The 13,292-nt window shown below is 44.7% G+C and overlaps 1 protein-coding gene across 1 annotated transcript in view; it reads left to right on the top strand.

Annotated features, from left to right (window-relative positions):
* Positions 1-617: 617 nt before the first annotated feature.
* LOC121603460 overlaps positions 618-13,292 on the top strand; it is a 65,375-nt gene continuing 52,700 nt past the window's right edge. The window contains exons 1-2 of the mRNA XM_041932188.1: positions 618-913; positions 1,172-1,819. The gene's annotated coding sequence lies outside the window, so the exon portion shown is untranslated. The remainder of the gene's footprint in view (positions 914-1,171; positions 1,820-13,292) is intronic.

Raw genomic sequence — 13,292 nt, forward strand, 5'->3', positions numbered from 1 at the left:
TTGAATTAACTGGCTAACTGACTTAGGTTCTTGTGGACTATGTCGGCATTGAATGTTGAATTTAAATGATTTTTTTTAGTTCTAAAATACATCAATTTGAGATTCACCCTGTGCTGCATAAGGAGCTGTCACTTCAAGCATCAGGCGTGTCAAACTTTTCACAAGTTGTTTGAAAAAAAGTTCCCAATTACGATACATTATTCATTGAAAACAGGTATAGCCACATCACTATCTTATCTCAATTGATTTTTACACTCTTGCTTGAATATCTAGTGTATGTGTTAGAAAAATTAATTGATTCAACGTCGAAAACAAGTTCTGGCAGTGCTGCCAGAGCCATAGTTGGGACGATGGACTATGGGATATAAATAGATGTTTTTGCCCTCTGCTTTGGAATGAGCATTTAGACCGAATCTTGTTTAACGTCTCCATTTTTGATTGTCCTATACTTTAACTTCTATTATGAAAATAACTCATATCACAATTCTTCCCGAATGTGTTTTCCAGATATTTCATGATTCATAGACATAGTTTATCGTTCTTTGCTTTTATGCCGCTGTATTAGTTGCACTCGTCCCACAGTGCAATCGAATCGGGCTACTGCTTCGTTTGCCCTTCATTCAATCCTCAGTTTACAACAACGTATCGTTCACGCTCGATGCGGCGTGCACGCTCACTTCTTCTGTTTTCCGTTGTGTAGATCGCAATAGTTCACCCTAAACTCGTCTAATTTGCTGCATTATTTTGGATTCTGCATATTTTGCGTAGTGGTGTTAATGTCTGCGTGTTGATGCCGTTGCGCGCCAAAATCAAACGATCATGTGCTGAGGCAGCTGAAAGCTAATCGGTTTTGGTAAACAAAACAGTGCACGCAGCAGAGTGTTTGTTTGACCCGTTTCGAATTTGTACAAAGGTAAAAAAGGCCGTCGAATTTATGTGCATTGTTTTCAAGTGTGCGCTAATCATTGCGTCTAGTGAAAATATGACCCCCGGGGGCTTGGAGGAAAGCAATCAATGCCACCACTTTTTCCCGTAGCAACCGCATCGTCGACGTCGTCGTTCCCTTTCCCGAAAAGAAAGCCGGCGTCACTCACACACACGGATCTAAGCTTGTGTCATCATAATCAGTTTTGAAGTGACCGATTATTACGCATCTTCTTCCCTTCCGCAGCGCAACGGTTAGAAGTGTGTAAGGAAGAAGGAGTTAAAAGTAGAAGAAGCCTATTCTTTTCGAGTCGTCCCGGAAGCGTGCCCACCTGCGCGTTGCCCGATCGTGGGTTAAATCGTGTTTTTTTTTTCCTAGATCTGGAGTTTAGAATTACTCCGGGTTGCGTGTGTGTGTCGTGAAAATCGTGCGAGTGTGTGCATTTGTTGTGTGGCCGTCTCCGTCTCCAGATTAGCGATTGGAGCGAGGTCGGTTCCGAATCATCGGTGCAGTGAAAATAGTTGATGTTTTGTGTAAGCGTAAATGCTCACGGTCGCGCACCGAAACGGTGTGCTGTACGTAGGTGAAGGTTAAATTTGTTAACATTAAACATCGACGCATCAACGACGCGGATCGAAGCGAAGCAAAGGCCAACCTAATTCCAGGTACCGGCTGTGATCGAAAATATAACGAAACAGCAGCAGCAGCAGCAGCAGAGAAAGCCTTTCTTTCTTATCTTTCCACACACTTGCCACTCGATCGGATTGGTGGAATTGAGGTTTGCGGAGCGCAATCAAGTGGCCCGAACTTTTCACCCGCTCCGGATAGATCCGATCGATTGGCCGTGTTTTACATTTCCCCCGTCCCCATGTTCTGCGCAATTGAAAACATCCCGTAAGTATGCACCCTGTATTGTGTGAACACGAGAGTGAAGATGACGGTAGTTGATTTGTCAGTTGCGAAAGGTATCCAGCTTTTTATGCCATTTGCCTTTAATTCTAGAGACGTGCGTGTGCACTTGCAATTTGTAGCTTGCTGCTGGAGGTGGATCATTAAAGGGCTCTTCGAACATGGACAGAGCGAAAAGGAATGAGGGGTTGAAATGCAAACCAGTGCAATGCTGCCGTACTGCTAGACAAGAATCCGTTCCAATGTCTACTCCGTTACAGCTAACGGTTGTCAATGTTCGGCGACAACATCATCATTATGTGGATGCGTTATTTCATTTCGCGTTTCTCTGGTGCCTCTGGTGTCTTGCTCGATGTAGCGTGTGTCACTTGCACTACATCCAGAACTGCAGCGAGGAAGAAGTGTCATCGCTTCACCTAACGATGACTGCTTTTCCCTCCCTCACTCAAGAACAGTGGTTCGGACAATGAACCTCGTTCTCGTTCTGTGCATCCCAAAACCGGCACAAACGCCATTCATTCATTCCGCGGCCAGGCGATCCACACACATCGCTCATGTTGGTGTGTTTATTTGCCTTTTTTGTAATTAGCGCTCTCTGTGGAAAGGGGAGTCATTAATTAGTATCTACCAAGTGGATACGCGCAAGGTTTATTTGTTTAAACCGGCAGAAGATTTACATTCGAGCTGGGAGCGGTCGTGCTGCAACAACGTGCCACTGATGTCAGCGGAGGAAGATCTGTTAAGAAAGATCCTGTTATGAGTGAGTCGGCAGCATGACATCAGCACTGGTGCAGGGTCGTGCATCCTTTTTGCGCAATGCCTTAACAAATCGATGAGATCATGCAGCTCGCCAGCCATCAGCAAGGGAATGAGTTACTGATGAAGCTATTTCACCTGACCTCTCTTTATCAATGCATCGTTAACCGACCGTGATGAACAGGAGGCGCAATTTTCTACTGCACCAATTACACAGACACAAACCAGCTTGATTCGATTGATCAAAGTGGATCGATATTCAAATTGCTCCACATGTTAAATGACACCTATTTAAATGAAGCTTTACTGTCGTTCTAGATTGAGATCCATCCAGAACCACTTCCCCGGTCAGCTGATCACTGTGCCTGTAGCTGTAGCTGCTGTTGCAATTTGCATGATTTGGCGTTACACAATGGTGCGTTGTTATTGTTGTACCTTCGCCTGCAGTCATCGCCGATGTGTCAGTGTCATTAGTTGGCATCGTTTGCATCATTGCGCCTGCACACACGGGTGCCGGGCTAGTGTGGGGTTGTGTGGCTTTTGAAGCTGACACCTCTCTAGCCTGGAAGGCTTTTCTGTCTGCTTCTGTTTCGCATGCTAATGCAGGTTGCATAAATCGCACCGCCGATAAGTTCGTGAGTGTACAGACCACCAGGCCTGCTTGCGTATTACACGGCGCACCACCACGTATAGCAGTGCGCTTGTTTGTGCGTAAGACGGTCGTTCCTGTTGCACGTTTGCGAAAATAAACCAAAAAGCGATCGATCGCACGATATCTAGCGAACGATATACATCCTTGATCGGCAATGGTTTGGCCTAAAGAAGTTTACAAATAGCAGTATAAAAAGTGCATCCATCCCTCACTCAAGGTCGATTAGTTGCTCGTGTGGGAATTCCAACGTTCCAGCTCAACACGGCAATTTTCGAGCTGCTGGTATTTTTCAACCGCAAAAATCACTCAATTTTCGTGCCGCCAAAGTTCGCGTCATCGTAATCGTTGATTCCCCCCAGTGAGCGGAACACGGTGAGCATCATCCGAAATGCATAATCACATGATTCGTCACAAACGTCGTCCGTCTCGGTCGTCTTGCCGTTGGCGCTTGCTAACCGATTTGGCATGCCGAGCGCGCGCAGTGTTCCCTTTCCTTGTTTTTGAAGGGTGCAATTTTATGCAAATTTTTATCGGTCACTGTTCTGACCTTGAAGGACGAAGAGAATCTCGTTTTGTATATCTTTGTATGTATGTGTTAAACCGGGGAGAGCATTTACATTAGACATAAGAAGGGAAATTTCATTTTTTTTACACGTTTAAGTGCATCAAATGTGGTAAAATCGAGAGTTATGATGTAAAATTCAAGAGTTAATTCATTGCAACTTGTTTGATCATTCTTCCAGCATTTTTTCTTATGTGAAAATTTTAGTTCATTTTTCATTGTGAGTTATTTTAATCTATTTGCAAGAAAAATGGATATTCCTTGTTGTAATTTTCTTTTGATTTAACGTTTGATTAGCCCGGGATTCATTCAATTCACCACCGGGAAGGCGGGAAGGCCACCAGGGAGTTTGCTTTATAAACCGGTTACCAGATTGTTTAATTGTGTTTTAAAATATTTTATTTCGCACATTTCGGGGCAGACTTTGTGTACAACAGCAGTGTGGCATTTATTTTAGTTTCCACTTCCAGCTCTCGCTGCGTCCTTCTGTGTATCCAACAGGTTCATCAGGCATTCTGGCAGAGGGTTTGAAAAACAAAAATATAGCAAAGTTCCAACCCGAACATGAAACTCACCCACCGAGGGAACAGCCTCGCATGTAATTAAATCGTTTTCTGGCTTTATGCTTGCACACTTTTACGACCAGCAACCTTGAGTGGTTTCTCCAGCGTTTGGAATTGTTGGGGAGATGCTTGTTTTTTTATTAAATTATTTTCAACCGGACATAACACACTGGTGAAGTGATTTTGGGCAGCATTTCTTCTCCGTCTTTCTTTTTTCGACGCCACGTCGCGGCGGTGCACTTTCAGGCAGTTTTCACTTACTGTTCCAAACAGTTCCTTGCCATTGCGCTTGAACCTTAAAGGGTCTCTGGGTGGCCTTTCGGGGTGGTTTTGGTTAGTGTCTTTGTTCCTTTTTTGTTTTAGTGTTCGTCACCGCTGGCCTTCGCTGATGTGTGGCCCTGCCCCTAGCTGTGGCAGGTTGTTTATGCGATGCGGTCGCCAACCGTTATTCTGTCAGAAGAAATGATGGTGAATCTTCGCTAAATAAGTTGTACTTGATGCGAGTTGCTTTGGTATAATGCTTCCATTGGTTTTTATTAGATTTAAATTTCGACCAGATATAAGACATTTTTTATGTATTTATTAAACTATACTATTTTGCTTGTGTATGTATGCTGGAGCTTAGGAATTCCCTTGGATTTGATGTTTTCCCTACAAAACGCAGCAAAAAGTTGCCTAATTTGGTTATCAATTGTGCCAACCTGGCTTGGCTCATAAACTCATTTGACGAACGATCGGTCACCACGATCCCACCAGAAACGAAACCGAAATATTGCACCGACCAACGTCTGAAACAGAGTCAGCTCGTGAGAAAGATCCGGTGGAAATTTCATCCACATAATATGGTTATGGCGAGCGTTCGCGAGCTTGCGCTTCTTTTCCTTTGCCCGTTTTTGCGCATAATTTTGTACAAACCTGAAAAGCGAAACCATTCCCGCTTCGTTGTGCATTACGTAATCAGGCCTTTATCTGTTGAGCGATAAGGCAGAAAAGGGTGGTGATGCTGCCTGCGCAATAACACCGTAGATGAGCGAAAAAAGGAGTGCATTGATCGAATAAAATAAAAAAATAAATTTAACATGGGCGAGATCGCGTCTAATCGCATTTGCCAGCCCGAATGGAATATTTGTTGATATGTTAATCTAATTGGCAGTCATGAAAAAACTTCTTCTAAATTATTTGATTGGTTTTATTCGCTATGGCGCGTGTGTGTGTATGTGTGTGTATAGAACGTCACAGCCGCACTCCCTCAACTACTTTCACATGTTGCAAACTAGGCATGTGTAAAATGAACGAGAATCGCACCGTTCGAACAGTTCGGTAAAGTGCACGAACGAACGAGGTTCTTAACAAAAAGAACGAGCAGGACTTTTGAAAGAAACTGACTGCACCGAACGCGTTCGAACGTTCCGTTCAGTGTTCGACGGCACACATAAATGTGGTAATAAAACGTGCAAAATCATATTGCTTTCTCGCTCTTTCTCGCACCGTGCGAACGGGTCGTCAGAGATCAAAATGCACCCTGTTGGTGTTGAAATCGTACCCATACAACTCAATTCCTCGAACGCCGTCGAATTTGTCCAGCAGTGTTCGATACGTGTGCTGTTGGTGTGGAAATCGTATCTATACGACTGAATTCATCGAACGCGTTCGAACTGGTGTTCGATCTGTGTTCTGTTGGTGTGTAAATCGTACCTACACAACTGAATTCATCGAACGCGTTCGATCTGATCCGTTAGTGTTCGATCTGTGTTCTGTTGGTATGTAAATCGTACCTACACAACTGAATTCATCGAACGCGTTCGAACTGGTGTTCGATCTGTGTTCTGTTGGGGTATAAATCGTACCTACACAACTGAATTCATCGAACGCGTTCGAACTGGCTCATTTGTGTTCGATCTGTGTTCTGTTGGTATGGAAATTATACCTATACAATTCAATAGATCGAGCCCGTTCAAACGGATTAGTCATTGTTCGCGAATTAACTGAACTGAATTGATTACGCTCATCATGTTGATCCATATTTTAGTAGTTTGTTTAAATAGAATCCTTAAGTGTGTATAAGGCATGGGGTACAATATATGCAGGAGAGATTTTTGCTCGTATTAGTTTTTTACATGCTAGTTTTTGGTCGGTTTTGCGATGGATTGTGTTGACCAGACAGCCGAGTGTTCAATGTTTTTAAATGATTGGTTTCAACCGCAGAATGAGTACTTCTTTGGCTACAGTATGCGTCTATGGTGGGTAAATGAAAAAGATAATGAGCGTTCTTTGTGAATAAAAACCTCATGAAACAAAGAACGAAAGAATCGTCGTTCGCGTTCGGTTCTTTTAGGTGAGCGAACTAGTTCGTTCGCGTTCGGTGAAAAGAATCGTCTTGCCCATGCCTATTGCAAACGTTAAAATTATTCGTCAATGTGTGTGTATGGGCTGTCATAAAAGTAAGAGTGCGACCAAAAGAGGCGAAAAAAAACAAGTCCGATTCGCAAAAGTGATTGGATCAGGTGTAATTGGAGCAACATTGTTTTTTTTCTTATGCTTTCGCGGTTTTGCGACGGCCGTAATGGTCGTTCGCCCTTCCCGGAGTGTCCGACATCTGTAGTGAGAGTGAGCCATTTCGGCACAAACGGACAGAGCGCAGCACAATCTTACAACAGAGGCGTGCGTGTCTTTTCCACCATCACTCGTCCTCGGGGAACACCTGTGCAAAGGAACGTGCACTTCGCTGCAGATGTATGTTGGCCGTGGCTCAACAGTGTGCAAAAAGATAACAGAATCCTGATTCTGAAATAAAATTTTGAAACCGTCATACATACACGTACACACGCACACGCACATGAACGGCTCAAAAATTAATATTCTTCATGTAACGCGCAATCCGATTTTCGATCTGAAGCGTAATTTACAAGCATCATGAGCGGGCTGGTATTTTAGTTTTTTCTTCTTTTTTGGTTTTCGGCGACTTTCGAATGCTCAGTGGCCGGGTTTCACTCCTCCAGCGCAAGCAAATCACAACCACAGTGGGTAGGACACGGATGGTAGAGAGATAGAGACTGAAAGCGATTGGCCTGTTAAGGCCGTCGTGCTTGTGTTGTTCTTTTATGCTAGGTTGAACAAGTGTTCAAAAATCCCCGTTATGACAGCGCCCGAAGAGTTTCTTGGCTGGCTGTTTTTGGCGTTATTCCGTTCCACCACCGCCATCGCCTTTTTCGGTGATATTTTCTTGGCGATTGTAGTGCGGGTAATTGTTCCGCCGAACAATTTAAGCTTTCTGCTCGGTACGGGTGTGTGACATCCTTGCAAATAAAAAGCAGAAATAAAACCAAAAGAGAAACACATCCCTTCGATCGCGCCCAGCAGGCATGAAAATTGCGTGTGTTGTGTCGCTCTGGATGGCGCTGGATGTGTGTGTTTGTGTGCAGGTATGATGGGCAGTAATAATTTTCAATCAGAAAACATTCAGCAGCGCTCCGCTTATCGCGTTTCTGCGAGGAAAAGGTGTTGGCCAAATAAAACATTAACATGGGTGGTGCGTTTTTTTTTTTTAATATTAATTTCAATTTGGCGATGGTTTTGTTTGCATGCAAAGAGATAAACAATAAAACATATTACCATATGGTAAGAGTGGTGCTATTTGTGCTGCTCGGTATGGGCCTTTGACATACTTAAAACAGTGTGTGTGTGTCTGTGTTGCATGTATAAAATTGTTTATTCTTTGAACAAACACAGTCCTCTCCACAAAACACCTTTACGACAATGAAGGGATGAAAATTGCTGGCCAGCATGATGAATCGAAAGGGGAACCGATTCTGATCTGCTGTGTTTTATTTTGTATTCACACAATTTCATCTCCAAAATCTCCCGTGTCCCATGTGTATAGTCATCAGCATCGTTGTACGTAAAATGATCCGCGAACGATCAAGCGAAAGCACACGAATATTGTTGAGCAGTTTTTGCACCCCTTGGTGTGGTCTGGCCGGAGTGTTGAGGGAAAGGTTGTGGTAGCGCAGGGAGAGAAGCATGGATGGTTCAAAAGAAGATGAACGAATGTTGAACGGTTCTCCCGCTGCTGCTGGATTAAAGGTTGATGAATAAATTGCCTGTCTAAGTCCTTCTGAAGGTCAATGTCTGCCAGGTGGTGGGGATGATGGAGAGATGGATTTGTTGTTTCGTTTGTGCAACTTCACTGTAACCAGCTGACGCAGATCCTTCTGTTAAAGGAATTGAAAAAAAACAGGACACAGTGCTAGCGTCGAACTCGATCCGCTTGTTTTCAAGAGAGTCTTGATCGTGTAATGGGCATTAAATAAATATATAAATGTTAATCTGACTGTATTGTACTTCATTATGTAATTCGGAGCTTAATTTGTTTTACTTTTTTTTATTTTACTTTACAATAATTGGCCAATTTGGAGTCTAATTTGCGACCAGAAGAATTTTGGGGTGCCTGGCTACACCAATGCAAACACATTCCTACATACAGACACACCGCACTAGACCTCCGGACAACACGGACCAGTGACCGAATGATCTATTCCGTGCCGGCGCGATGGAATGCGTTTACATTGTGATGTATCTTTTTCGATCTGACCATCGCTCTGTGACCGATTGCCTTAAGCTGACTGCGAAGCAGTTGGTCTGACTGCATAAATATTATTACCGCTACCATCATCCCCCGGCACCCGCGGGAAGCGCATGTGTGTGTGTGTGTGTTGCTAGCGGCGGATTTACCACCCAATCGGTATGTGACTTGAATTGGTAATGTAATTCAATTCCGCTGACACAACCCGGCACGCTCATAGTGGCTAAGACCTTCGGTGTGGGCACGAACCAAACGCCGTCTTGGCCACGGCTTAATGCGAGTGTGTGAGCTCAAGGTCAGCAGATGAGGTGACGAAGTTCAAACATCCTGCTCCTCCTTTCCTCCGCCAAAATCGCCCCGGGATTCCGGAATTGCAACTATTTGTCCGACCGGATTGGCAGAAAAATTAAAATTACCAATTTATGCGCCGCCCCGTTTTGCTCAACGCACACGTGAGTGAGCGATCTGTTGCCGTGAGTGCAGCGGTGCGTTTCACGACGCTAAAGATGACGAGTGCTGCTCACCACAGCACCGGTGATGGTGATGCTAAGAAGAGAGAAACATTGCATAATGTGTGCCGATGATGTTGGACGACCTGCTGCTGCGGGTGCTACTCTGCTACCTTAGACTGATTTGCTAATGAATAGTGTAGGTGAAGGACCCGTGACGCGGCTGGGCATGATTTAGACTCTTGCATAACCTAGCTCCACTAACTCCGACCGATTATCTGTGTCAAGTAGTCGTAGTAGTAACACTGGGGGGCAGCGTGTTCTGACGGTGATGATGCTCCCCGAGATGGCTGGATCCGTAAGGTATGACTTGTACGCTCTAGCCGGCAACAGAGGGCAATGATGTACGGCGCTGGTCGAGGAGTGAGTTTTTATTGATCCATTGTTCTCGGGCGTGTAGTAGGTGGGTGTACATCCGGAATGGTTGGAGGTGCTGATTGGTGAAACAAATCAACGAACCCTTCCATAGACGCTCCAAAATGCTTCCGAGCCGAGCACAGCGGGGAGAAGGGTATTGGTGGTAACGGTGTTGGTATCCTCGGTTGGGCAACAACTGGTCACTGGTACCGCTGCCGCCACCCTGCCGAGTTTCGCAAAGCTTTAGCGGCAATATAATTTCTTCTTCAGGGGATGGTTATGCTTGTTTTGTCGGTTGGAGGTGTTTGAATTTTAGATCAGCTTCCGGTGCAGGCAGAATTAATTGTGCAGTATCTTGGGTGTGTGCGGGTGTCTGGCCTCGGTATGAGCCCACCGCATCAGGTGTGGGCAGGTTAGTCTTTGTAGGTTTTGGTGCAAATTTCTTACGAAAACAACCGGAGATGCTTTGGTTTTATTATTAGTATTTTTTGCGTTTTCTGAACTTGCTTTGGGTTTGTTTTGTTACTGCTCAAGGACTTTGTTTTTGTATGTTGTACTTCTTTTACTAACGTTTGCTTACGATTATTGTACTTTTTGTAACCGATTTCGAGTCTTGTGTGTAAATATTTTTTGTAGGAGTTCGTTACATGATAACCTATTGAAACCCGAAGATTGTTAATGCTGAATGATGGTTTTATAATTTTACAGTGTGTCGTCAACCTGTGTGCACTTAAAACTCAACTTTGTTGCCATATAATGAACGTTAAGATAAAACTTAGATAGAGCCAACGGGCAGTTAATTAAATTCATGCGCATTTCTTCACCGAACACGGCTCGGCCGTCCATTATATGGGTGCCATTCGGGCATTTGCCGCGCAGACGCTCACCTTTATTTTACGATTGACAGCGCTTGTAGCAAATTACGGCCATCAGAGATGTGTCATCGTGCTGTTTTTTTTTTGAGAAGACGAAAGCTCTTCCCTTCCACCGCGCCGGTGAAACGCTTTTCACGTTTATCGGCAAGAATTTCTGTTTTCGCATGATCATCCATCGCTTTATTTAGCGGATAACTATACTTCCGACGTACCGTTAGCTTTTAGTTCGTAAGATTCGAGACCATCGGCTACGGCGACGATGATGACCGCACTGTGTGTTGTTGCACCTTTGGAGCTGTGTAATTCGTTCTTTGTGTCTCTTCGCATACATCCAGCCGCAATCAGCATCGCTTACCATCGCGTTGAACCAAAAACCCCATCCCCACAGCTCCAGCTGACCTGAACTGCCGTTGTGTGGAGTGTCTTTATCTTGAGAAGAAACGATTGAAGAGAATTCTTCGCTCAACTCGAAGACTGTTGAACCAACGCTGGGGAATCCACACCACCGGAGAGACCCCGCTGGCTTTCTTCGAGTGTGCAAACGGCATACGCAGAATGGCGCGGAAAATATACGCGGACCAAATGAAGCATATCCCATCGTTTCGGAGACTTATTGACGTTTTGGGTTTGTGAAATTTCAAGCTTTTTTAGCGCGAAGAGTTCTGGTCGGAGCTGAGGAATCTTCATCCGAGGATGAAAGAATTGGAAAGGTGCTGGTTTTTCGGTGAATTCCACCCGCGAAGCAACGGTGTCTGTTGTCCACGGTCCCCCAGGGGAGCCATGTTTTAATTTGCAACTTGACCCCAGGAGGTCTGGCTAAGAGCTGCGATGCGAGAACCAAATTTCCGTCAAGGACAAGACTCCCCGTGGTGTGCAGAGAACAAGACATCCGAATTGAACCGAAACGACATTTGATGTTTCCAAAGTTTGCACGGTAGGTCATTGAAAATTTTACAGAAGCAGAAAGGTACAAATTTAAAATAAATAGATGTGGACTTCATCTATTTATTGTTGTAGATGCACATTTGAATGTGTATTTAGCTTTTTTTTATTTTTACTAAATTATTTATGTTCTTAGCTGCTCTGAAGTTTATTGTTAGTCGAAATTTTCGTGAACAGATAAATTCAAGAGCCTTTACAAATACTTTAGACGTATGAACATCTAGGAAGGTTTCACTTTTACAACCTTCATTAGCCCCTTTTACCGATTTCACAGTAAACTGATTACAGAGGTTAATGTACTCAATATTAATAGTTCAAGCTATTCCATAAGTTGTTCCTGACGACCGGCCGATCGATCCATTGAGAACCCAGAAGCCTAAATCGATTGGTTTGCCATAATTGCTTGCTGTTTGCTGTCGATTAGCAAGCTCTTGTTCCGAGCGGGTGTGATACACATGCACCAGGCGCTCAATTTATTACCCCAAGGTTGATTGGTGGCGAAGGTCAGACCACACGATAGCAAATCACCATTGCTCAAGAATGTTTCGTTCGGTGCTTTAATGGTTCCCCAATGGCTGGATATTGCGAGGAACTTTCTCTCATCAGGATTTATGTGCGGTTGCGGTGGTGATGATGTTGATGGGGATACCGAAGAGAGCGTTTGGCATTTCCGCCCTACGAGAGCGTGACCGTCAGCGAAGGAAGGTGTAAATCACCTCAAATTCGTTGAAAATCTCAGAAACTCTCAGTCCACTCACATAGTACGATTGCAGAAGAGTGGAGAGTGTTCTCTGCAGGCCTTTCTGTCTGTCCCTGCCTGTATCATTGTTGCAAAAGCGGCTGGAACGGAAAAGAAATCCCCATTTGCATACGCCCGCATTCAAGTTCACCTTCCTTTTACCATTGCTGATTGACATTGGTTTTATTAGCGCGAGCTTTTCTTCCTATGGCCAGAGTACAAGGTGTCGGGAAGAATGTTTATCCGTTTGAGAAAGGTTCACTTCCTCTGTTGGTGCGGTTGCACCACAGCAAGCGTTTGGTTGCGAAGATAACGTTTCGACCAATTCCGGCAGCCCCATCACAAACTGCCTGCTACTGCCTACTTGCAGCGAAGCTAAAAGTGGTGTGTTGGTGGCAAGAACAGCTTTATAAACACACTGGTTTCCTATCACTGTCCGAGTGTTTTGCAAGACGGTTTGGTTCGCCCGTGTCCCCAAGGTCGTACTACAACCGCTCCGCCGGTGGTTTTTGTTCGCGGCAAAGTTCTTGCGGACGGTGCAGCAATTTGCATACAGACCCTGCCTGCAACCCTAAAAGAAACCGGAGCACACAATTTAAATTGCACCCGCCCGGCAAACCGGTGATCTTGATGAGATCGTGGGTCGTGTTCGGTCTATGCGCACACCTGCACGGCGCGGCTCCATTTGGTTAGATTGCGTGGGAATTTTCTTGTATTTGATGTGTGCCTGTGTGCCTGTGTGCGTGTGTGGCTGTTTATTTATGGCGTCCTGTATCGGGCAAGATTTTGTTAGCCCGCGTGTCAGTCACGAACCATGAGAATCCCGTTTGATGAAGCCTTTTTTCCCCGTCAAGTGCAGTGTTCCGGTCTCACGCGCGACACCCCCTCGGACGACGATGCTAATTGCCAGGCGTCAAGATT

Source organism: Anopheles merus, chromosome 2R (assembly GCF_017562075.2).
Source record: "Anopheles merus strain MAF chromosome 2R, AmerM5.1, whole genome shotgun sequence".
Lineage (NCBI taxonomy): Eukaryota > Metazoa > Arthropoda > Insecta > Diptera > Culicidae > Anopheles > Anopheles merus.